Source organism: Fukomys damarensis, unplaced genomic scaffold (assembly GCF_012274545.1).
Source record: "Fukomys damarensis isolate Sample0158 unplaced genomic scaffold, DMR_v1.0_HiC HiC_scaffold_22, whole genome shotgun sequence".
Classification (NCBI taxonomy): Eukaryota; Metazoa; Chordata; class Mammalia; order Rodentia; family Bathyergidae; genus Fukomys; species Fukomys damarensis.
Window position 1 is genome coordinate 4,049,062 of NW_022900934.1, and position 26,827 is coordinate 4,075,888.

At 47.7% G+C, this 26,827-nt stretch overlaps 1 protein-coding gene across 5 annotated transcripts in view; it reads right to left on the minus strand.

Moving 5' to 3' along the window:
- Znf831 (zinc finger protein 831) overlaps nt 1-26,827 on the minus strand; it is a 207,484-nt gene that overhangs the window by 105,074 nt on the left and 75,583 nt on the right. For 2 of the 5 annotated variants that reach the window (XM_010628753.2, XM_010628752.2), the window contains exon 1: nt 7,776-8,047. The gene's annotated coding sequence lies outside the window, so the exon portion shown is untranslated. Of the gene's footprint in view, nt 1-2,857; nt 2,911-7,775; nt 8,048-8,623; nt 8,697-9,760; nt 9,791-26,827 lie in introns of those variants that run through there. The other 3 variants (XM_010628748.2, XM_010628749.2, XM_010628751.2) reach the window with 3 other exon arrangements.

Below are 26,827 nucleotides of genomic sequence, written 5' to 3' on the forward strand. Positions count from 1 at the left end.
GCCAGATGCTGGGGATGCAGTGAGGGGTCTAAACACTCCCAGAGAAGGAAAGACTCTCAGAATCTGGAGCCAACAGTGCTTTAGGGACCACCTAGTCAAACAAGGTCGAGCACAGTGCAGTGCCCCTTCCCTCCTCCCCACATTCAGGGTCGATATGGCCGTGGTTCTCTTCCCTACTGAGCTGGCACCCAAAGCTTCCTTTACCCAGACTTCCAAGGTGAACTTTCCCAGTGAGGTTAGCACCTGAGCTAAAATCAGTTTGCATCCCCTTATTTTAAAGATCACGGGGCAGGAAAGGTCACCCGCAGTCAGTAAGCGGAGAGGCCCCGCCATCAGCCACGACACCGGGTCCCAGCTGCTCCTGTTCACCTCAGTGTCTTCTGAGCACACACAGGTGTGCAAAGACAAAAGTATCAGTGCATCATGTGCCCAGCCTCACCTGCTCTCCTGTCCACTTGAAAGGGTTTCATCTCTATCCCTTCCTTTTGCCTCTGAGCGGGCTTTGTCTTCACCAGACTCTCCTACCATCTTTTGTACGATGCATAATCAAGATAATTGGAGAGCAAAATGATAACAAAAGCCAAATGAGCAGATTCTAATCCAAAAAGGCAATGAGAGAAGAAGATGTGCTCTCTCCCAGATGTCAGGAAAATTGCCTGACACATTCAATAAATATTGGCCGAGTCCAAACCTGCCCCAGGCTTTGTTGAAGCCACAGGGTCAGGGAGAATAGGATGGGTTCGATCTCTACCCTCCTGGGGCTGATATCCCAGTGTGAGAGAAAGCCATGCACAAGAAAAATGCATAAATGACCGAGGCCACTTTGGAGGGGGCCTAGAGGCAACAAAAGCAGGGGCTGAAAAGAGCTATAATGAGTGATGAAGAAGAAGGTGGAAGGGGCAACCCCTCACAAACCCTGAAAAACAAGGAAGCCTCAGCCGTGGGAAATCTGAGGGGAAAGGGAACCCGGCAGAGGGGGCAGTGAGTGCAGAGGTCTGGAGGTCTTACAACTTCCGAAGGGCAGCAGAAGGCCAACAGGCCTGCAGGGTAATAGCAAAGAGGGCAGTGCTCAGAGGGGAGCCAGAGGGAAGGCAGGCGACAAGGGCCGCAGAGCTCTTCAGGCCACAGAGAGGCTGGGTTCCAAGTAGCACAGGACTTGGCACAGAGGTGTGAGAACAACTGAGAACAGTACCAGCATCAGCACAGGAGGGCTCCACAGTGCAAAGGAGAGGGAGGGTGGAGTTGTGACGGGAGAGACAACGGTGACGGATACAGAAAGAAGAAATATCAGGGTGTCCACGTGCTCCTGAGAAGGTCCTGAGCTGCCAGACTGCTCTGAATCTGGCGCTCAGAAAACTGCTCGGATGCTGAACCACACGGCGGCCTGTTCAGACAGGGCGACATTCATTCCAAGGGACAGAGCCATTGGCGGTGAGATGACTGTGCGTGTCCTTCAAGAAGCCCCAATTTCTGAACGCATGTTTCCTAGCCCTGAGATGCGAAAAATGCAAGCTCCATTCAAACATTCCACCCTCTGTGAGCTACGACACAGCTACACAGGTAATGGGGTCGCACAAATCCCCAAAGGCCCAGAGCTCGCACACATTCTTCACCATGGGAGACCTAAGGATGGTATATTATAGCCCAGTGGCACATCAGTCTCTCACCAGACACTGCATTGGTGATGGGGACAAAATATTACTTTCTTAGCCTAACTCCACGTAGGTACTTGGTACACAGTTGTTAAATGAAACCTCTCCACTGTATTAGAAGAGCAAAAAACACATGTGGCTTCTTCAAAGAAAGATTTCACTACAGTACTAATTAGTAGGGCAGTTATTCCTTCTCCAAGACCACATGGCCAAAGCCTCCTGCTGCCCTGTCCTTGACCTTCAGGAGTTCAACTTGCCTCTCCTCACCCCACCTCGTCTCCCAGCCTCACAAGTGGAGCTTGGCTGCCAGAGACCCAAGCTGTCTGGGCAGCGTCCAACACAATTAAGCCATTCACCTTGCATGCTTTGGCACTCGCTCCCTGCTGGAGCACTGTACCACTCCCACCAAGCCTACCGCTCCCCAGGGATCTGCCCTGTGAGGGAGGCTAGGCCCAGCCAGAGAGAGCTCAAGCCTTGACCTTCTCAAAAGTCAGGCAGTGGGTCTTCAGCATGTTTCATGTCTAGTGGCTTCTTCCTGTTCTCTCTGGGTCCAGTTCCTCAGGATTTGGCTCAAACAGGAAGAACTCAGAGCCTGGGTACCAGGAGCCAATCCACATGTTCTTTGAAGCAAGGATGGTGGGAATCCAAGCAGGGCTGAACTCAGGGATAGAGTCTGCAGCATGCTGTCTAGCAATCCCTGGGTGCCCTGGGTGGAAGACGGTGTAGGTAGCCAAGTGGTAAAACATACAAGCTGCCTTCAACCTTGCCCCATGCAAAACCACTCTGCACCATTGCCAGAGTGGCTTTTAAAAACATAAAATTACATCCACACATCTCCACTTTGGCTAAAAATATGCAACAGTCTTTTGCTCTTGGGATAAAACAGTATCCTTTGGTCCACAAGGTCCCATGTGTGCAGGCATCTGCTGACGTCCCCAGCCCCTCCTCCAGCCTCCCTTCTTGTCACCTACAGCCCGGACACTCACTGGCCTTTCAGGTCCTTCAACTTCTGTCCCTGTCAGCATCCCCAGAGAGCAAAACTCACGGTCTACCATGCCTTCTTCATTCTTGATTGCCTCCTACTACACCTTCGGTGATCATAACCTTGGGGAAGCCTCCTCAGATAGATGCCACTCCCTGACCAGCTCAGATTCCAATACACCCATCATGATTGAAATTAAATTATTAGAGGTACCACTACTTACTTAATGACGCAGTTCCCATGAGAGCAGAGATCTTCCTACTTTGTTCACCTGTTCCATGCACATGGCCATGGATGGATGGATGAACGGATGGACGGATGGATGGACAGATGGATGGATGGATAGATGGAAGGGTGGGTAGGCGGAGGGGTGGATGGTTAGGTGGGTAGATAGATGGATGGGTAGGTGAATGAATGGATAGGTGGATGGGTGGGTGGGTATTTGGACAGACCTCCTAGTCAAACTGAGCAGCCCACAGATTTTTCTCCACACTTTCCTTAGGCTGTCCCTTCAGCCCGGGATGCCTTTCTTTTCCTGGATTCACATACCCAAAGGCTGCCCATTCCACAAAGGCTACTTTTGCAATAAAGTTCTCCAGGACCCCTCCCTGGCTAGAATTGATCTCCCCCTGTCATGTACCCTATCAGCGGGAAGAGGCCCAGATTAAAGGACTGCTTCCTTCTCTCCAGAGCCTCGGGGAAGGTTATCCTGGGAGACGGGAGCCGTGTGCCTTGCTGGGAGTACACAGATCATGGTGGCAGGTCACGCACACAACAACACACCCCACAGCCTCAGCATCCGCCTCCACACCAGCCCTGTCACATCTGCATCCACACAGAGAAAACATGTGCGTGCATTCGCCCCGACCCACACGCCCCAGGAATGTGGGCCTCCCAGGGGCCAGCAGCTCTCAGTCCACTACCCCTGCCCCTGCTGGAAACCCACAGACAGGTGGAGGCTGTGTGCCTGGGTCTCCCATCCGGGTAAGTGAGCCTTCCAGGCAGGCCAATGTATTTGCATATAATTTGCATGTGTTGACACAGGCCTTCCCATCTCCGCACAGAGCACTTCCAAGCTAACCTGTTATTACTGCTCCTCCAAAGCTTGCTCTGCTCACCCACCCACTGCCAGCGAGTACTATGCAGGGAGACAGGCCAGGAGCTGGCAGAGCACCCTAGGGATTCGTGACAATCTCCCTGCGCCTCAGAGTCTCCCTTGGACAACGAGTTATAACACATCTCTATTGGGCAGACCCAAGGAGAGGTGTTCACACATAAAACATTAATGCGAGATCTTGTGGGCACATAGTGGGCTGCTTATTCCCATCAGAGGGTCAGGAGCCAACTCTGGATAAAGTTTTTCCTGATTCTTCACAGTCGCATCTCTGAGTTTCATGGTGTGCGTCTCCTATGCTACAGTTACTAGGTATAACACATATATTAAGAATATAGGGTGCTTAGTTAAATTTGAATTTCAAAGGAACAGTAAATATATCTTATATAATCTTTTTATGGTGAGAAAGTATTCAGTTTGCCTGAAACTCAGATTTTAATTGGAAGTCCTGTGTTTTATCTGACACCCCTACCTGTGACCACAGGCCCACTGGCTTCTGTTATTACTAATATCCTGTTTTTCCACAGCCTTTACCTAACCTCAGAGAAACGCAGTCTCTATTTCCTAACTGTGCAGCTGCCCAGCCTAGAATGGGAAGAGAGGGCAGGGGCCACAAATGGGGAAAACTGAGAAATGTTGCAGGAAGAAAGAGAGAGAAAGAGAGGGAGAGAGAGCATATGTTTCCTAATTTAGTTAAAATCTAAAATCTGTCCTGCTTTAGTCTGTGTGAGGAGCCCAGTGGTTATTGCTGCAAATGTGAGACTACGTTTCCTGTGGCAAAGCCTGTATGTGTTTGTATCAACAGAGCCTGTTTCTAGGGCTTCTCTCAGGATGTGAGGGCCGTGGCAGGTCACAGAGGAAGAGGCGAGCTGCAACAGGGGGGTCTGTGGGCCGGACCACTTTGGCTCTGGGGTTGGCGTGAGGGTCTAGCCACAGGGTTGTGGGAGGGGCTTAGCCCCATGGGGAAAGAAGCCCCTGCACCAGCCCTCTTTGCCCAGCACCTTGCCTGACACACAGGGGTCAAACAGAACCTTTCCCAGGGTGCAGTGCAGCAACAGGGCCCTGCAGGCCTCCTTACCTGTGCTGGAGAACCGTGCAGGCTGGGCCCAAGCTTGGGCATACGGGTTCAAGCCAAACTCTACTGTTCCCTTAGAGCCAGTCCCAGGCCTGAGATCTATGTCGGGCAACTCTGAGGAAGCACACTGCACAGTGGATGCCTCTGGCTTATGCAGAAGGCCTCAGGCTGTGGATACTTGCGGGTAAATACCTGCCTCTTTTCAGGAGTGACCATTTTCCCCGAAGATTTGTTTTGAGTGGGAGATCTTGTCTTAAAGCAAGATCAGTGGACATACTGTGGGTGCAATGCAACATTTTGTATTTTTTAAGATAAAATACAAAGACTACAACCAAAAACATAGGCTCTGTTTTTGTTCCGTAAGATGGTGATGATAAGGCACCATGCCCACTGGGAAGAGGCAACGACAACATCAGGACAGGCCCTCCCTCAGTCAGCACCAGGCCCCGAGAAGATCTTCCTCCATGAGAACATGCATTCCCCTGAGATTGGGCCCACTGGTTAAGACCCCCTTACTGGCTCCTGCTTATCAGACCACTACTGCACAGAAGGGCTCACAAAGCAGGAAAGGGGACCTCTGGGGCACCACAGGATGCTACTGAAATCTCTGTGGACTTTCTAACAGCGTCACTAGTCAGATCTCCAACAGAGGACAGGGCCTGAAAGCCATTTGCCTGTCCAGTCTGCCGACAGGAACTAGGAATCCAGCTTGCCTAACAATGGTCACTAACGTGGCCAGCCTTGAAAGAGCCAGAGAAACCCGTTACCAATGTGGCACCATTCACTGGCTCTCCGTCTTGTGGACACAGTTGTTCCCAGCCCAGAGCACCTCACTGTGCCCTTCTCCCAGGCTCCAGATCCTCTGGGGAAGGAGGCAGTGCCCAAGATCAAGGCACCTTGGGGTCTGTTAAATGGAGACGGGTGGACTCAGGATCCCTGACCCAGCAGTGGGCATGCTGGAAGGAGCCTCATGATATGAAACCCACGGGCAGCACTCTGCTGGCTCCACTCTCTGTTACGCCCCTTATTCCTAATAACTTCAGTGAGTCAAGGATGGACGTCTTTCTCAGGAACCTCAAAGTTAGCTGTGCCGATGATGACCAGAGCACCCAGAGCACCTCTGTACCTTCCAAATTGCCCTACTTCCAATCACATGTCACTAAACACAATGGGGACTCTCCAGCCTGCTCTGTCTTAGACAGGCCAACCAGGGAAACGACCGACAGAATGAAGAAACTGCACACCAGCCTTGACAGGAGGTGACAGGCAATGAAGCCTCCATGGCTCAGACTAACTCTAGGAGAATGGGAGGATATTCTGAATAGCTGAGGAGTGTGCAAGGGAGGTCTCATTAGGGGCCATGACGTAGCCCCATTGTCTCGCTGACCCGAGAATAGTACGAATGTACAAACACATCTGTCCCAACTGGATGACTACCACTTGGCCTTTCATTGCCCATTCTGCCTCCTCCTTAACTGGACACTACCCTTCGTTTCCACACCAGGAAGCTAGGAACCGTGCTTATGGTAGTCCTGCTCTGACTTTCCTTTTCAGAACGACGACCTTGCCCCTGAAATACAGGCAGGCCTTTCTGGGATAAGCAGCCTCACACACAATTTCACCCAACATCCAGCCCGTCCCAGTCATGTCATTAGTTCATGCCAAAGTATTACACTACCTAAACTATATTAGAAGATGTTCCCAAGTCATGAAATTACCTTTGTCAAAATCAGCCCATCTGGGTCTCCTTTTTCTTCCTAATTTTTTTATCCCAAGCCATGACCAATGACATATATATAATTTAAGCTGTACAACCTCTCCTTTTTGAAAAACAAAGCATAACAATTACAATTCTCCCTTGGCTAATGGCCAGACACCCAAGGGCTAGAACAAGGAGATTAACAGATAGACCCAAGAGGACAAGGACAGAGAGCAGAATATTCTGGATGCGTGTTTGTGTCTGAGACCAGACCTTGGAGAGCTGGGGAGTGCCCACACCAGGGATCAACACCTCCAGTTTGAATGACACGCTAAGGCCCTTCAGAAGCGTTCATGAAACATGCCTGTGACATTAATTAATGCCAGGCAAAATGTAACAGCAGATCTTGGAGACTAAAAATAGATCTTTGCCAACTGATTCATCCCCTGACTGCACAGAACTGGGAGCCTTTTTCTCTGCTTCTCTTTTATCATGTACATTACATTATGGCCCTTTTTTTTTTTCTTTTTGCTTTCTGTCCATCTTTGTTGTTCTTCCTTTTCTCTCTCTCCTTCTTGCTGAGAAGTTTCAACCTTCCAGAAGTGATGTCCCCACTCAGCTACCCTCCGACCCATAAACATGCTTAATAAGCAAGGAAATCACTTCTTTTCCTGGCTCCCATGGTTGTAAGCCGTGTAATTTGTACTTAATATTTTCCATGCGGATGTCTCTGCCTGTGGCATCACACACAGAACTCTATAGCTTTGTTTCCGATTACAGTCCCTTCTATTTTAAACTTTGTTGGTTTCTACAAGGAAGGAAGCCTATTTCATACAGATTAGCTGGACAGCTGGGTCTGATTGCTTCTGATTACCGGGCTTGGGGCCACTAGGGAAACAGGTTTCCCAAAGCCCCTTGGACGGAGAACCATTCTGTGTGGCCCCCAAAGCGTGGGTCAAGGTGACTCTGGGAAGGCAGGGCCACAACCAATAGATCTTACTCCATGCCTCAGGTTTGGGAGGCTGGGCTGGCAGGTGGGGGGGGGGCAGCAGGAGCCGCTGGGTTCAAAGGCTCTGTCCGGGCCCTGAGTGGGGGCTTGTGTCAGAGAAAAGGGTGTGTTGGCAGGGAGCAGCCATCATCTGCCTCATAGAAACACTCAGAGGCATCAGACCAGGCTGTGACTAGGATCCCTTCACCTGGCCTTGCATCCCAGACCTCCAGGTGAACAAAGAAATCACAAAGTCCTCTCTCACCTTTGAGTGGTCAGTCCACAGGCAGCGGGGGGCTGCCGCTCTCTCCCGAAAGCCGGAGGCTGCGATGAGGCAGGAGCATTCTCCCTGCTAGTCCCATGTCTGCCTTCTTTTTATGTCTCCTCTAGGGAAAACCGAGTGCTGGAGAGTTAAAAAAAGAAGAAGTGTGTGTGTGGAGGGCGGTGGGTGTCAGGGTGCCAGGGTGCAGGGGCAGGGCCCGGGGTGGGGAGCAGCCTGCCTGCTGTGGGCTCGGGGTAATGGCCGACGCTGGTGAGATGGCTTTGCCTGTGAGAGCTCAGTGGCACGGCAGCTCTGCGTGTGGGCGGCAGCAGCTCCACGGCTGGGTTTCAAACCATTACACTGAACATTTGCAAACAGATAAAAAAACAAAACCATCGGGTACAAATGGAAACTTCTGTTTTCCTTCCTCTCCCTGCACTCTGTCCCCTTTATCTCTCTACTCAAGTTTCTGAGGAAGAGGAGGGTATGGGTGGGCACTTCCCCCCCAGGGACCCCCGGATCCATCTTTCTCAGCCACACTGTCCCCAGGCCACTGTCAGGCAGTGCACGGGTAGATGAGGTCCCTGGGGCTCTGGGGACGTCTGATCACGTGAGAGACATTTTCCCTCTCCCAGGGTCTTGCTCAGAATCCAGCCCCTGAGAAACATCCAACCCAAAGAGAGTTTGATGGTGTCTCACACTCCCTACTTTCAAAGCTGCTTTAAAACTGGCAATAGGAAGTAGGTGAGAGGGACTTTCATCTCTGGCTGACACTTTTCCCAAAGAACATTCTTTGGACAATAAAATGAAACACTTCACGAAAAAGAAAAGGGGTCCTGTAGTCAAAGTACCTTGGGAAATGTTGCATCCTTACTGCTCTGGGACAATCACAGAACACTTATCAGGTAAAGGCTCTGAGAAGTCCTGAAATAAAGAATTCTTGTTATGCTTTCTTTAATCCAATGCTTTCCACATGGGTAAAACCTTAGATGAAAGGACCCCCTTACAACAACAACAACACACATACACACTACACTCTCCCTGCTTTCCACCCTTCACCCTGCTGTTAACATTGCCCAACTCAACTCTTGCAGCAAGAGAGTGCAGGAAAAGATCAGTATCAGGAATGAGGTAGGTCAGGGTTCACCAGTGGACATTCTCAGACTGGTGTCTACACGGGTGCCACAGACGGTTGTCAGCGGGGAGTCTGGTTCCAGTTCATGAACAGAACAGGAACTGGACCAAGCTGGGAAGGACAGTGACATCTCCAAGCCATGGCGGCTGTAGGGACATCTTCTCGCTCCTAGTGCACATTCTGTCACTCCCCCAGCCTGCGAATGGGCTCCCAGGACCACTGTGGGACAGAATCATGATGCCTCCTCCCTCCCCAGACTCCGAAGAGGAGGCAAAGAATGATGAACAGAGACCCCAAGAGATAGCTGCTGAACAGAAGCACTGGTGCAGAGGATGGCAGCAGGAAGGTGGCAGGAAGTGAGCACAGCAGAGGAGAGAAAAGACTGACACCCTGCCTGGGCTTCGAGGCTTCCATGGGCCACTGGCACAAGCAGACTGAGAGGCTTTCAGGCCTGCCCCTGCAGCACAACAGCTGTGGCTCTACTGCCAAGCTCTTCTGTGCACACGAGCCTTGGTCCCCTCACCTGAAAAATGGTTTAAGTCAGTGACAGCAAACCTTTTAGAGCTTTCAATAATACCAACAGCCCACTGTAGCAGGCATGCCACAGGTTCGCCATCACTGGTTTAAGCCAGCTGTTCTCAGTGAATGGTGATTTCGCTGCCCAGGAGGCCCTGGACAGTGTCTGGAGACGGATGCTTCTGAAAGGTCTTCAGCATAGGACAGCCCCGCACAGAGGAAGGTGCAGCCCCAAATGTCACCGGTGCTGAGGCCACGGAACCCTGAGCTGAGTGGCTCCTCTAGTGCTCCTTGGTGGGGCTCAAATGAGATGATGGGCACCCCACAAGGCACTTACAGTCTGTTTGTCAGAAAGGGACTTCTGAGTCATCGAAATGGCATTCGCTTCTTGCTGTGTGACAAGAAACAGACAGAAAGTAAAGCTTAAAACTCCTTAAATCAGACCAAAGAAAGAGAGAGAGCTGGCCTACCTAATAAAGCCCCAAATTGTAGGATTTTATTTATTTTTTTAATAAGAAAAGGAAAGAAAAGAAATGCCTCCTCTTGCTTAAGTACATTAGACAACTTGAACTCTGTGTGAACAGAGCAAAATGGGTACAGAGAAGCTCTAAAACACTCCCCAGCACTCTGGTAGAAAATCACTCATAATTAGAGAATTTTATAGAATCCATTAAAGAGGCTTTAAACAAAGCTGAAAATTATTTGTTGACCTTCACTCTGAAGGAGGCTAACGGTCATGCTGACAACACTAATGCGTCCAGCCTGGCTGGGGACTTTCTTTTAAGAAAATCTTCAGCCAGAGTTGCAGTATAGGACCCTCAGCACACAGCAAATTATTGCAGGCCAACAAAAAAGAAAGAGATGATCGAGTGGCGACTGAGTCTCCAGCTGACTGGCTTTCGGGGGACGAAGTGCTCCAGCTCCCTGCTGGTCTCCCACCCTCGTAGGACCCTTGAGGCAGGCTAGGGCCCACAGCTGGGCGAAGGCTCCGTCCTCGGCACTGAGAAGTCCAGGTGAGTGCCAGGGCTGCAGAGCCAGAAGGGGCCAGGCCAGCCACAGAGGGCTGAGGGCAAGGCCCAGGCCGGCAAGGAAGGAAGAGAGGACGTGTGTGAGGAAACGCGTGCACGGGCCACATCCTCTCAAAGTGGCTTTCGAGGAAGGGACGGCCAGCCAAGTTCCCGAGGCAGTGGGGCTCATGCTGGCCGGTCACATCCGCTTCCTCCAGGCACAGACACAAACAGGGAGCCCAGCCCAGCAGCCTCGACTCTCCTGTGCCTTCCCCATGGTCCTGCTCACTCACTCCCCAGGACAGGCTGTGGTCTCATGCTTGGGAACCTCATGGCCCTGTACTTGGCTAGGCCCTTGCAGCAAAATAGCAAAGAACAGAACAAAGGCAAGGCCCCTATGTTCACTAAGTTCATAGTCAGTTGGGGTAAAAACAATAATAATAATAATAATAATAATAATAATAATAATAATAATAATAATAAATTAAAGAATAAGGCAAAAATCTAATTCAATCATTCACTGGCTGATGGTTTGAACTGCTACTGTGTAGTAGGAGTGGTCTGAGGGCAGAAAGCACGGATAGAAAAATCACTACCCAAAACCACAGTGAAAGCAGAGCCCAGCCTGGAGAGTGCTGCTCATGAAAACCTCGAAAGCTGAGGCCATTTCCCTCCGTTAAGAGGGGTGAGGAGGAGCGAGATGCTAACAACCGATGACCGGTCCTGGCTAGTGTCATTCGCCGGGCAGCTTCTCCGTTCCGGGGCGCGCTGCTATCTGTGCAAGGTCCTGGACACCTGAGAGCGTCCCGTGCCACACGATGGCTGTGGGCCCTGACTGAACTGCTCGAGCACTGTGGAGTGCGGGGCCTGTAGACGGGGAGTGGACAAGGCCAGCTCCGCCGTGGACTTCAGGTCCCTCAGGGAAGAGGTGCTTCAGGACCGAGGACAGCTCCAGAGCGTGCCTGTCTAGTTCCTCATTTTTCTCAGGCTGCTGCCAGGACCGGACCGAGGACGCCTGCAGCTTCCTGCTTTCGCAATTTCCCACCCAGAGAAATCTGCCAAGTTGTCTGCCGGAGTCCACTGCTCCCAGCACACCTCGCTGGCTCTCGGCCCTGCTTCCTCACGGCTTCCACCCTGTCCCCGCCGCCAACTACCGACTTCTCCCCAGGCAGCACTCAGCTCTGGCCGAACGAAGGTCTGACCGCTTCCCTTCGTCCATGAGGAGCCCATAGATGGGCAGAACAGCACACCTGGGCCCATCCATCAGCTGGATCATCCATCAGCCCATCCATCCATCTCTCCTAGAGACGCTGCCATGGGGCTCTCGGCCACCAGCGAGTCCCTGAGCGAGGGGAGGGACCAAGCAAGCTTCCCCGGAGAGCACAGCCTTCCCCACCTGAGGGCCAGAGGCGAGGCCCATCCACCGACTAGGGGCCCGTTAAACAGGGTCGCAGGAAGTTTTTTAAGTGCAGTGTTTATATATTTTTTTCTCCTAATGTGATTTGATAGAACCGTTGGACATAGCAAACTCATGTTTCCTTTTTCAATAAAAATTGATCATCAGAGAACAGTATTAGTTGTATTGTAAAATGTACATGGAAATTCAAAGTTACTGCAATAATAAATTAATAAATTACTTCAAAAAAGAAAAATGAAGTTGAAGGAATCACACTACCTAATTTTAAGACTTTCCATATAGCAACAGTAATTAAGATACAGTGCAGTATCTATGGGGCTTAAACACCTGAATCAATCGAACAAAATGAAGAACCCAGAAATAGGCCCACACAGCTCTGCTTGGCTGATTTTGACAAAGGTACAAAAGCAATTTAATGGAGGGAAGATAATCTTTTCAACAAATGGCTCTGGAGCAATTAGACTCAGTAGGAAGAGAGAGACAGAGACCCTAAACCTCACACCTCATGTGAAAAAATAACTCAAATGGAATATAGATTTCAATGCAAAAACTAGAAAACTTTTAGAGGAAAAATTAAGAAAAGCTTTGGGATTTAGGGTTAAGGCCAAGAGTTCTCACATACAACATCAAAACTACAATTAGTAAAATAGAAATCATTAAATTAGACTCCATTAAAATGTAAAATTTTTTGCTCTCTAAAAGATCCTGTTAAGATGAAAGAAGAACTTTAAGTGGGAAGAAAATATTTGCAAACTACAAACCTGAGGTAAAACTAATATCCAGACTACACAAAAGCCGTGGAAACTCAATAGCAAAGGCACACGCGCAGTCCAATTAGAAAAATGGTGGCAGACGTGAGCAGCAACATTCGCGGGGGCAGACTGAGCCGCACACACGCGAAAAGGCGACCAACTGCACCGGCCGGCAGGAAAAGGCAACTTAACGCTGCAGTCAGCTACCGCAGCACACCTCTCAGGAGCCTAAAATGAAAAATGCCAGTGACACCTCATGCTGGCAAAGTTGTGGGCAAATGTAACAATGGAACGGGGGACTGTTGCCGGGAATGTTACATGGTACACCCACTTCAAACGACAGCTTGGCAGTTTCTAACAAAATTAAACATGTACTTAGGGGAAAGGAAAGAAGGGAATGGAATTAACCTGAGGAAATGAAGAAATGGAAATGACGTCTTCGTAAATAGGGGAGGGGTGGAGGGGTTGAAGGGAAGGCAGGGGAAGGGGGAAAATGAGAATCAAGATAGATTACGTAAGGTACAAATCTCCGATGATGAATGTCATTTTATTGGCTACCTAAAATGTACCAATAAAATTAATTTTTAAAAATTAAACATGCACTTACCAGGCAACCTAGCAATCATACACTGGGGCATATAGCCCAGAGATATGAAAATGTGCTTTCACATGCAAAAGTGCATACATAGGAGGGCCCAGGATTTAGCTCAGCAGTTCGGTGGCCTGCCTCACAAGTGCAAGGACCTGAGTTCGATCTCCAGTACCAAAAAAAAAAAAAAAGCGCATCACAGGAATGTTTCTGTGTTTTATTTGCAATAAACAAAAACTGGAAATAGCCCACCATCCTCCAGCAGGTAGTGATTAGACAAATATCCAGACTGTGGAGTGCTACTCACCAACCGAAAAGCACCAGCTATGATGCACACAGCCACGGGGTGGAGGCCCCAAGGCTGAGAGGGGTCAACAGTCGTGCCTGCACTATGATTCCACCTGTGTAACAGTCTCAAAATGACAAAATTAGAAAAACACATTGTGGCTGCTGGGTTGGGGGTGGGACCGGGTAACATGGTGAAGGTGCCATACAGGAACACGTAGCACCAACTCTGCAACTCGAAAGCATCCTGGGTCACGTGGATCCGCGTGTGAGCAAATGGCACAGAAATACCCAGGTGCCCACAGGCGTGCCAATGAGTGCACAGTTTATTGCCCTGTACCCAAGTCAGTTTCCTACCTTTGATATTGCATAGTCACATAAAACCTTACCACTGGGGACACAAGATGAAGGGCCTGTGAAACTACTTTACCATTTTTTAAACTTTTCTGGGCCTATAATTATTAAAAAATGAAAAATGCATAAAAATAATTCCATTAATTAATATAACTGAGGATTTGTGTGCGGAGAGAGAGCGAGATGGAGACGGTGGAGGGAGGGAGGGGCCGTGACGCAGACAGGGCCTGCCTGAAGGTCTGGGGTTGCTGTTTCTCTGGTGCTCCGGGACCTGGTTCCAGCAAGGCCAGACTCTCCAGGCAGCCGGGCCCCAGGCCTCCGGTGATGTCAGAGGTGAGAGCCCAGCTCTTCTCCAGCCCAGGTCAAGCCAAATGTAAAATCCCTGGCACCTCTGCATCCAAATGAGTCAACTTTCTGACTGGCCGAAGACCTTGTTTAAACCGAGCTGAAGCTGAATTGAACAACGCAGCAGATGGCTTTGTGATAGCACGGCCTCAGACAAAAATACCACCATTTCATCAGCCCTGAGACACACAATTGCAAGAAGCACCCTTATTATTTGTTCTACTGTGAAAGAAGAATATGCTGCCAATTAAACCATGACACAATGGTTTGTTATCACTTTGAATTTTTAATTTTACTTATTGAAAGAGTTCTTTGAGACTTAACTAGACAGATTTGTATCACATATTACTATTGTGCATACATAAAAATGAAAACACAAGTGTCATAAATTGGGTGTTATTCTTCAGACTCCCTTACACCCAGCCCAACTCGTCTGCATTGTCACTTAGCTCAGACTCATCGACGACTGGGGTTTTTCCACTCTGTCATCCTCTGCACCCGTCCCAAGCACCAAAAATGGGGCATTTCTTCAAGAATCCACCAAAGGATTAAGGGTTCTGAATGCAGGCTCTTTCGCAGATGTTAAACTTTAAACACGGTTTCTCCTTTCGGTCCCCTCTCAGCGATGTGGCTAGTCGTTCTGATTTCTCCAAGGTCCACCACGCGGTGGCATCTGTGAGGGTTAAGGAAGTTCTGCCCTGTGCACTCCTGCGTTCCCTTCCCACACACGGACCCTGCCCACTGCATACTGACAAACACGTGTTTACTGCAGAAGGGGACTCCAGGTTTGGGGGCTGGTCATTTAGATGCTCATGTTCTACAAGGTCACGGCTTTCACAGCCCTCCAGGGACTGTATGAGAAAGACAAGATAGTGGTCCATGCTACAGAGAACAAGAAAGCAATAAAAGGTAGGTCGGGGGAGGAGGACAGAGACGTCCCTTTCTGAGACATCAGCCAAAGGAAAATCAGGGGGGAAGGTGCCCCTGACTGTACCCACCACAGCGGTTCACGTTACACTGCCGAATGAAACAGCCCCCAAGCCTCAGTGGCTTGGAGCAATAAAGGCTGTTTCTAGTTTATACTGCACGTCCATAAATAAGCTAAGGTATCTTCTTCATCTCAAGACCCAAGGTTGAGAGAGAAGCCACTGCCTGAAAAATCTCCAGTTGCCATGGCAAAGGAGAAGGAAAGGGGTACATTCCATGGGATTCTGAAAGCATGTGCCCAGAAGTGGCACATGTCCCTTCTGCCCACGATACCTTAGTTACTAGGGTTACCTAGCTTCCAGAGGGTGGGGGAGCGGAGTGCAACCCACCATGTACTTGCGAGAAGAACCAAAAATATTTGGAGAACAGCAGTGCTGATGACCACACAGGGAAAGCAGCAAGCATGAGAAGCAGCAAGCAGAAGCACAAAGGAGCCTGACAACAGCACTCAGGGACCAGCAGGGCTGGGGGACACCGCACCCCGGAAGAGCCCTGCACGTGGAACTAAACAACTAAGTGTATAATGAGGTGACTGAATTACACCTAATTTCCACAAACGCTTTTGTTGATCAAACATTGCTACGTCAGAATGTGGTTTTCAATCATTTAATTGGTCTTCCAAAATTGGTGTTAATCACAGTTTTAAAATAATGCATGTAATGTGTCCTTAAATACATTCCTGTGTCAGCACCAATCCTGCAATTAAATACATTGAGAAATTGATAAACAGTTAACACCTGGTGCTTGGGGTGTTGAAAATCTTGTGTTTCTGAAAGCGAGTAGCCGATGGGTGAAATCCACAGGACTTCCAAATTTTCTCCGGGATGGCCAGAGAGGAGGAGGCCGGGATTGTGGACTGGAGATGGGACAGGAGTGCCACAGGCACAAAAATAAAGGGCTGGGGGTACAGAGCAGTCAGGGGTCCTACCTTAGAATAACGCAACCATGCCCAAAGAACCCGTGAGCACTAACAGGGCTCCTGCCTCGTGCCTGGTGCTGCAACTGCTCTGCTGGCACTGTCCTACCCGCACTGTCTCTTCGCCCACGTCAGGGCCCCGCTGAAGCCTGAAGGTCAGTGACTGACAGTTAACCCTAACTTTGCCACTTTCACCCTGCACAAGAACAACAGCCCTGCGTCTACCTAACTGCTGGGAAGCTAAAGGGAAACAGCCCAGGGGCACATTAGCTTTGAAATTCCTAGAAAGCCAGAGCCACCAAACAACAACAGCAACAACCTGAAAAGGCCAGAGTTTGAGGTTGAACTAGAGACATCAGGTAACTTCCTGAACTACCGCTTCTCCACCGGGACATCATCAGTGGACAGAAGCAGACTGACTGCATACAACATGGTGGGAAATGTGTCTTGTATGCCAGTCTTCATGCTGCATTCTGAAGAAAGCAAAATGATGTAACTGGTGATACATTAAAGGCGCATGAGAGGATACATGTCAACAGTCTGGACATTGCCTTTGGGGGATGACAAAAAATGACTTTTATAAAAGAGACCCAAAATAGCAGTGGCTTAAGAGAAGGGGAAGTTTACTTTTCCTCTGTGTAACTGCACAACACAGGCAGTCCAGGAGTGGCTGTGGGGCTACAGACAAAGACCCAGCCTCTCTAGCTGGCTGTGCTCCTCCCTGGCAAATGCACCAGCCACGTGGTCCAGGAAAATGTACCACTTCTTTCCAGGAAGGACAAGGGAAGGAGGCAAGCACACCCCTTCTCCTGAAACGCTAGACACAGATGCAGCATAACTCGTAACTCCTTTCTGCCTGCGGATCTATGGCTAGAATTTAGTCATTAGTCTACACACAGCTGTGAAAGAGGTTGGAAAGTTCTATTTCTATTCTGTGTAACCACATACCCACCTAAAACTTAGAGGTGGTTATTATGAGACCAAAAGGAAGACACATTGGGGGACAATGTATAGCCCATGCCGTGTGGCCCGTCAGAAGTTTGGAGCCTGGAGGGACAAGATCATATGGCCTAATTAAATATCTCATCCTCGAAGGAGTCAAGCACCTACCTGGATGAAAGCTCAGAGGTATGGTGGAGGCTGCTTGGGTACTGAAATCAAGAGGGAGCTACAGTATCTAGCACAAATGGTCACGGCAGGTTTAAACATGAACTTGTGAGCATGCAACAAGTTGGAGAGCCGAGGACAAGTGGGCTCCAGGTCATCAGACAAAGCGGGGTCCTTCCCCACCGTTTCCTTTCTGGTAAATATGGAAAGCAGAGCTAGATTTTTTTTTTTTTTTTTTGAGACAGAGTCTCACCGTGTAGTTCAAGTTGACCTTGAACTGACTATGTAGCCCAGATTGGCCTTGAACTCATGGCAATCCTCCTGCCTCAGCCTCCCAAGTTCTGGGATTACAGCATGTGTCACCACGGCTAAAAAGCCAAAGATTTCTGACATCTGGTTATCCTGTCAAACTTTAATCTAGGAATAGTTTCAAAGTGATTTAGAAGATGGAATTAAGGTTACTGACCAGCTGACTCTAAAATAGGAAAACTCTTCTGGATCGTCTAAATGCAGACAGCGCAATCACATGAGTCTCTCAAAGCAGGGAATGGAGCAGGATGGCAAGGAAAGAGGTTGGAAACATGAGAAGGATTTGATCACCATCACTGGCTTTGACAGGAGCCATGAATCAACGATTAGGTCCCCAGAAGCTGAGAATGAGCCTCAGCCCACGACAAGGAAAAAGGGACCTTAGTCCTTCAGCCACATGAACCTAAACTCTGCCAACTACATGAATGCACACAGAAGCAGATTCTTACCCAGGGCCTCTGACAGCAAACGCATGGGCTGATGATTTCCTGCTGTCAGCCGGTGAGAGTTGGTGTGCAGGACCAGCTGCAGCTCTCCAAGATCCCAGGCTCTGCCCTTGGTGCTCGGTTTCCATAGTAAACAAGATGGTCATGGTGCTGGCAAGGTGGACCCGAAGAAAGAAAATAACCAAAGAAGTGTGTACCATCACTGTGGACAGAGGAACCTCTATCAGCCCTTTTCTGTTGTACAACAAGATACCCGAAGCCGGGTAGTATATAAAGCAAAAAGGTTTATTGTGCTCAGAATTTTGGAGGCTCTAGGGCTTTGGTTCTGCTCTGGCAAGGGCCTTCTAGGAGATCACACTACAGTGGCAGGGACACCTGTGAGAGCCTTGCCTGGTAAGATGGAGCAGAGGCCAGTTTTGCTTTTTTTTTTTGAAACCTTCTTGTGAGAACTAACCAGGGTCTCACAAGAGCCACATCAGCTCCTCCCCAGGGAAGCACCTCAGGTGCCTCATTACTGCTCCCGAGACCTCACCTCTTAAAGCTTCCACCCCTTCCAACTCCACCCTGGACCCTTGAAGGGCACACTCAAACCCTATGCAGGCCACAGCTGGTCGACTTCCTGTGCACCCAGCCCTATATTCAGGCCAGTGAGCAGGCCTTTCTTATTCCCTTTTCCTTCTTGGTGACCATCAAGCCTGGCACACAGGTAGCCACCCAGCCAGCCCATGGGCAGGGCTATCTGGTCTGTATGGAGATGTCTATGTACAGATGGGCATTAGCAAGCTCCGCCTTCAACCCTGGAAAGTGACCTGGGGTGAGAATTTGCTAGGGGAGGTGTGCTTTCCTACTGGGATAACGAGCACAGCAACTGCCCAAGGCTTTCCCACAGGAGTTATGCGGGACCAGAGGGGAAGAGGCCCTAGCAGATCAGGTGAGACGCTTCCAGCTGTGGTCGGCAGCACAGGGGAGCCCTGTGTGGCCTTGGGATCTGTAGCAGGGCAGAGTCTCTGCCCAGGGCTTCTTGGCCTGGATCCCCAGGACTGGCATCTAGAGAAGTCTCCCGTCACCACCCAGATCACCTTCTTCCACTGGAGGGCTGCTGGAGGTCAGGCTGAAAGTCTGCAGAAGAGTTGGCTTAATTGCCAGCTTAGCAACCAAGGGATTTCAAAGAAATATGAGAGAGACAGAGTCCAATGGGGGGAAATGGGAAAAGGTACTTCCAGAGGAAATACTAGGGTCTGAGGAGCAGATGAAATGATGTTTCACCTCTCTGCGCATCTAAAGACAAACAGGCAGAGCAGGATGGCACTTTCCCTCTATCGCAGTCGTCACAAGAGGGAATTGCCATTACAGGGCTCCTGCATGCTGTCCTGCCCCGTCGGCAGGCACCCAAAGAGTAAACTTTTTGCACACCAATTTGGCCATACTAACAGGAACTAATTGCTCAGGAATGTTTCTGGCATCACAGTCAGACACGCTCAGCATATATGTACGGGTGGTGCGTTGAAGCTAGACAGTGAGCCAAAAACGGTCAAATCTCCAACAGCAGGAGCCTGGCCCGCTCACGGGACATCCACACGATGAAATGTGAGACAGGCATCTAAATTGTCAATGTAACGTTCTATTTTTTGACTTCAAAGGATGTCTCTATCACATCACTGGGCAGAAAGATGTGAAGTTACAGAGCGGCTCAGGAACTGTTCTCACTTGTGCGAAATTTCTCATATGACGGGGAACGCATGTGCCTGCACACAGTGAGACGCCAGAGAAGGAGGGACTGAAATGTAACCCCTGTGTGGAGAGAAACGAAGGGATTTTAATTTTCGTCTTTATGGCTTCCTCTGTGGTTTAAATTCTTTGTGATGACAGTGTATCATTTTTATAATCAGAAAAAGTACAATAAAAGCGGTTTCCATTTTGAGAAGAGAGTGAATTTAATGAGGCACAAAGAAAGCCACATTCTAAAGACTTGCGTTTGCCATGGCTGGCTGGGAGATGAACCTGCCTCCGGGCTGGAGGCCAGGGCTCTGCAGGGCCAGTGTGCTGAGGCAGGTGCGGCCTCACGCCTACCCGCGGCTGCACCAGGAGCCCACGCCTCCACTCCGCAAGCCAGGAGGACCCAGACACACAGGGACGTGGACGGGGGTGGGCCTGTGAAGTGGAGGAGGCACGAGTTCAGGTCACCATTGGGCTAGGGACAGAAACTGCAGCAAGCAGACTCTCAAGGCTGAGGCTTCAGGAGCTAGACCACTCGGCCAGGCATCAGTGGGCAGGGCATGCTGCCCTCCTTTCTGGCAGGTGCTTTGCAAAGACCCCTGAGCTGCTGTGGTTGTGAGTTACCAGTCCAGACTGGAGCGGGCCTCAATCACCACCATCACCAGAAGCCTGGATCCTGGCTTCCAGGGACAACAGGACCTGGCTAGAGTGGAACTTTAAGTAGGGATATGGCTACTTTGGTATCGGTGACCAGGAAAGGGAAGCGAGTAGGAGGGATGGAGGAAGGTGAGTCACCCTCCCAGTCCCTCAGCAGGAAGCAGACACCCCAGTGCTGCCAGTGCAGGGAACCTGGCACTTAACTTGCATGCAAAGTGTCAAACGCAGGTGGATTCAGAAGCAACCCTCATTACTGAGTATTTATTATTTGCCAGCCCCTACTGAGCACCTCTGTGAGTCACAGTTTATTTGAGCCTCACAGCAACCTGTTATGAAAGGATCACCAGCCCTCATTTCAGAGGAGGAAACTGGGGCTCGCAGAACTAAGCAGAGGTTAAAGTCACAGCTGGTCAAGGTTAGAGCCAGGAGCTCAACTCAGATGTGGGGTTCCTGAGTCCTAAAAGCAAAGACTAGAAAACCACTTGCAGCCTCTTGACTACTCACCTAAGAACCATGTATAATTCCAACCGGACCCAAAAGACATAAAGGCCAACTGTACCCACGGTGAGTTTGGGGCATTTTATCATTTCTGAGATTTGTGCTTGGGTTAATCCCACTACCTGCAGCTCCCAGTGTCACTGTCAAACTGCAGAGAGAGTGTCTTGCATTTCAAAAGCACCCTTGGGCATGCAGATGAGCTGAAGCACATCAGCATCCAGGGGCCACTTTACAAAGCCTGTCTCATGCATTAGGAGGAAAAGTTGCCAAAGACCCCAAACATATTTTTCTGGTGCTCCCCCTGGTGACTGTTTTCTCAGAGCATCGAGGTCGGGTACCAGCAGAAATTCAAACGTGCCCTGGAAATGGGGCCTTTAACGCTTCGGAAACCCACACATCTTCCAACGGCAACAACAGCCCACAGCCTTTTGGAAAAACACAGGAAGGGAAGGAAAGCAATGCTGAGAGCAGAAACGTGCTTGCAGCCCAGCCCAAATGCCACGTAGCTCATGAACTGCAGCTTTGCTTGCCTGATGGATTCATGATCCCTGCTCTGTCATAGCAGCAACGTGCTCAGGTTCTCAGCAGGTACTGGGCCCTTCTCATCTCACTGACCCCTGCCCCAAGTCTGAGGAGAAAATGCTGTCATCACCCTCACACGATTAAATGGGGAAACTGAGGTTGTGAGTTTCACTTAAGGATCTAGCCACACTTTCACTATCCACGGGTGCTGGTGGCTCAAGGTCCCCATGGGGCAGGCATCTTGAAATCTACACAAGGTCTGAGTCTAGTTGATAGTGTCAGTAGTATAAATGGTCCTTCAAAGAGGGAACGGTTATACTGTGGTATGGCCAGACCGTGGAAGGCCTGGCAGCCATAGCACTGAACAAGTTGTGCACACACCTGACGTTATGATGGGTCTCAAGGACTTCACACAGGGTGGGAAAAACAATCACATGCTGCGATTCAATGTAAACAACTAATTGTAGACAAAGGGAGAAGCAATTTGTGGTTGCTAGGATTGAAGATGACACTGGGTAAGATCATGAAGCTGCCTCTTGGGGCACACCTTCATGCTGAGGGGCAGTTGCACAGTTGTGTTACTAGACAACATGAACCCACACATGATAAAATGGCATTAAAACAGCTCCACAAAGGGCACATGCATCCCTAGTGAAATCTGAATTAGGTGTAGTATCATTCACTACGCCGTGCCCATGTCCACTTCCTGGCCTCAATATGGTGTGAGGTTGCTTAAGTTGTTGTCACAGGGGAGGCCATCCACAAGAACACTTTGTATTATTTTGGTAAGTTCTTATAGTCTAAAAGTATTTCAAAATTAAAAGGTTTAAAAAGTACCTCCACAGAGAACAAAACTGTCAGAGTAGTGATCAGCAGCAAAATTCAGCCTGAGACTGAGAATCTAGACACCTAGAAAATAACATCTTAGTGAACAGAAAAAAAAGTAGATTCCTGAGAATTAGGAAGAAACTGACAGGAAAATTAGAAGCTACAGAGAAGTTGGAGAAACAGATCACAACACAGAGAAAGGAACAAAGCAGTCTGGAAGCTTATCCTGGCTCTAAGAAGGGGAACCTGTTTCTGCCAACACAAGGTGAGCTCCCAGGAGTGGAAATGCCTGGGAGAAACAACATGTTGGGCCAGCAACACTAGCCCGCAGCTATTGTAAACTGCGAGAACAGTGTGAGGGTTTACACCAGTGCGACTCCTTCCACATGGCAGGCAGCATTTAGAGAAAGAATCCATATGGCCACAGAATGTTTCAACGGGTGCCATTTCAGGAAGATGTTGATTATTTAAGATTGAGACTCAGAACAGCTAACAAACAACTTCACTTCAGAATTCCCAATGTAACCCTCCCACAGTGACTGGGTGAGAAACAGCAATGGAAGACAGTTGTGGAAAGCATTCAGGCTACACATGGACACCCCGAAAAGTTTAAGCTCAGGCCAGAAAGCACAAAGGGCACTACTCTCCATGGTGAGAACCCAGGCCAGGCTTGTATGACTGTCAGAAGCAGCTGGGTCTCAAAGTGCTAGCATTAAGTGGGATGCTTGAACCCTTGCCCTGCTGACTACATCAGACACAGATCAGAGGTCTGATTCCTCCCGCATCTGCCAACGTGAGCAAGGACATACCTCAGCTTGAGCAGTTGCCAAAGCCTGATATGGAAAAACAAAGGGGCCTCCAGGACAGGGGAGCACCTCACAAACATACAGGCCACAAAGCTAGATGGAGAGAACCATGACTTGCTGGATCCCAAAACTGCAGATCCTAGAAAGAAACCATTCATTCAAATACACAGAGAAAATTTTTTTCTGTTTTTAGACATCTCTCTCTCTCTCTCTCTCTCTCTCTCTCTCACACACACACGCACACACACACACACACACACACTCTTGCTTTCTTCACTGATTTTTGGAGGGAGTGGGAGTTTCCTTCTTCCTTTTTCTTTTTTCATTCTTTTTTCTTTTCTTTTCTTTTTCTCCCCTTCTTCTTTTTCTTGTTTACTCTTTTCCGTTACCTTTATCTGATTCTATTAATTTCTTTCTACTCCTTAGTAAGATTTTTATCTCACTTTTTTCTCCTTCTTTTCATCTTCCATTGCCTAATTTTTAAAATTTTTGTATTCTCCTGCTCCCTACCCACTACAGTTAACTCTGTTATTACTGCAAAATTCTTTTCTATTCTTAATGGAGGTACAATTGTTGCATTTAGTAGATGCTTATTGTGTGTCAATATTTGCTGTGTCTTAGTATTTCTATAATTATAGATATTTTTCTATAATTAAGGGTGGTACATTACTGGTTCTTAGGGTATGTTAATATCCAGTTTGTCTTTGATGCAATTACTGTTGCTGATTTCTTTGCTTTTGCTAGAGTGGCATAATTGTTGCTATTAATAGGTTTTCTCTGTAAGCTAATATGTGCATTACATTTGTATAATTAACAATACTGTAGTCTATTCATTGCTGAGCCAATTATATTAGAGCCTCCCCTCCCGAATTTATGGAAGTAGATGGACATTAGTACAGAGACAAAGGTCTATTGTTAGCCATTCTCAGAGTGCATTGCTGAAAAGGAAGCACTAACTAGAGGGGTCTGTATAAAAGCAGCAGTCTTTCTACTGTAAGTGCCTGAAAACCTTCTTTCTTTCTCTCCCTTTCCCTCCCTCTCTCTCATTCTTTCTGTCTCACAAAACATGAGAAAACAAGGCAATAAAATGCTTCCAAAAGCTCCCAGCTCCCCCAAAAGACAATCCATGAGGCAACCAGGGGAAGGAAATCAAAAGCAACACAACTCGGTTCTTTGAAGTTATCACAGAGGAAAGAGATTAAAATCATCAATAAGAGGCCAAGGCTTTAGTTCAGTGGTTCTGCCACCTACCTCTCAAGTGCAAGGTCCTGAGTTAAATCCCCAATACCAAAATAAATCAATAAAGTGAGATCAAAGAAGATAAATTAAAGAGAAAATAGATGAAAAGAAAATTCAGCAAGTTTACAAAAGACACTAATAAAAAGCTAGCTGAACTACACAAAATAATACAAAATATCAATGACCAGTTTAGAAAAGAATTAGAGTCCATGAAATTTTTACAAAATGAAATCCAGAAAGATTAAAAATTCTATTGAAAGTAGAGGCAGCAGAAGTGACTAATCTGAGGAAGTGTCTGAACTAGAAGTTAGGGTGGCTGAGAATAATTATTTAGAGATACCTTAAAAATAGCAAAAGAGCATGGAAAATGGATCCATCAGCTGCTAGATGATATAAAGAAGACTAATCTAAAATTAGTTGGAAGTAGTGAAAAAATCAAAGACAACACGAGGTGCATTTTTTATAGAAATAATAGAAGAAAACATCTCAAATGTATGTAAACAACAGAACCTATAGAGAAGTGCAGAATACAGAATCCCAAAGAGCTACAATGAAAAAAGAACCTATTTACAACATAACAATGAAAATCTCAGAAGTTGAACATGGGGAAAGAATCTTAAAACCTGTTAGAGAAAAACAATGAATTGCTCATAAAAGTAAGCCCATTAGAATTACAGCACATTTCTCAATACAACGCTTAAAGACCAGGAGAGTTTCCAGTAAAGTGTTTCAAGCCCTAAAAAAAACAAAAAAAAACAACTTCCAATCAAGACTTATATATGCTACAAAACTATTTTTCAAAATTGATGGAGAACTAAGGTGGTTCCATGACAAAAAGCACCCTAAGATATTCATGAGCACCAAAACAGCACTAAAAAGTTTTCTCAGACTTTCATGAAGATGGCAGAGTGATAAGCAGCAATAAATCAGCCTCTCCAAGATTCAGAATCCAGTCATTGGAAAATAACTTGGGAAGAAAAGAAAGAGGAAGGTGGATCTGTGGGACACATGAAGGACCCCAAGGGAAAATTGGAGCCTACAGAAAAATTGAAGAGAGAAAGTAAGAAACAATCTGCACTTTCTCCCCAGCTCCCAGCTCATGGAAAGAGAAAGGAAGATTCAATCTACAGAGATACAGTGAAAGTGGACAACTCCAAAGCCTTTTAGGGGAAAATGCAGCAGTAGACTGGAACAATGGATACTTTGCATTACAACAGCTGGTGAGTGGCTCCAGTCCAAACATCTGCCATATCCTCTAGAGAGTGTCTGGCTGGATGCCATTTTAGGGAAGGGACAACTGAACATGACAGCCAGAGCAGCCATGGATTGGATTCAGCTCGAGGCTCTCAGTGTTAAACTCCCACAGTGACTGGATGAGCGACAACCACAGAAGACATCCATGGTCAAGGAGCCATGGCCAGGCCAGCAAGGGACACCTATAAAGCTATACGATAAACAACTCAGGCCCTACTCCCATGACCAGAATGCAGGATCAACCAGAATTTCTGTGGATTTGAAAGTCCTAAACCAGAACTCTGTGCTAATCCTACAGCCAGCTTGCTGGGATTTCCAGTACATCTAAACTCTCACTCCTTCCCTTGTCTGACACCAGGGAGAGCAGAGTTACTTCTTAAATTGGACACTGCCACAAAACTGTAGACCCCAGAAGATAACCACAGACTTGAAGTCACAGAAAAATTTATTTTCCCCTTTTTGCTCTGCTTTTCATCTTTTCTGTTGTTTTTTGTCTACTTGTTTTGGTTTTTGTGAGTGCGCACAGTGTTTTCAGATTTTTGTTTGTTTTGTTCTACTCATGTGTTTGTTTTCTCCTTTTTTCTTTCCTTCCTATCTTCTTCACCAATTTCCTGAGGCTTGGGAAAACTTCTTTAGTCCTTCAGCCTTGCTTCCAATCTCTTTTACTTCTTTTATTTCTCTATTTTTCCTTTTATCCCTTGTAAATTGTCTCCTAAGGCAAAATCACTCAATGGAGTGGATGTTTACTGTATATAATTTTATGATTTGTCCCATATTTTGTTTATATACCTATAAATATTATGCTTGGGGCTAAACATTGCAAATTATTAGTTATCATAATTTATTATTTTCCAATCTATATTTAATGCAATTGTTATTACTGTATTACTGTATTGCCAATGCAACATTCCTATGATTAAATGATCTTCCTTATATGCCAATACCTAGATTGTCTGGGGGTTAGAAACAGTACTACAGCCCATTACCAAAAACAGGGTGTTGGGCCAAACAGGCTGCAACTTTTCATCTCTAATAAACAGAAGAGGCAGGAGACCAGGACAGACTCAAAGGCCAAAAGCCAGCTATGCCTAGAAGACATCACTGAAAAGTACTTATTTCAAGAGATCTTTATACTAGTAATAAAGCTACTCATCATGAGCAATTGGAAGAATCTCCACAGAAAACAAATTAACAAAAAAAATGAAAAATGAAAAAGCATAGAATCAAGATGTAATTCGACACCACCAATTCACCCAAGGAAAATCCAGGGGGCATTGAGGTGGAAGAAATCAAAACACATCCAGCTGAACTTTCTAAATTGGAAATAACAGAAGTGACAAAAGAAACAAATTATATATATATACATAATT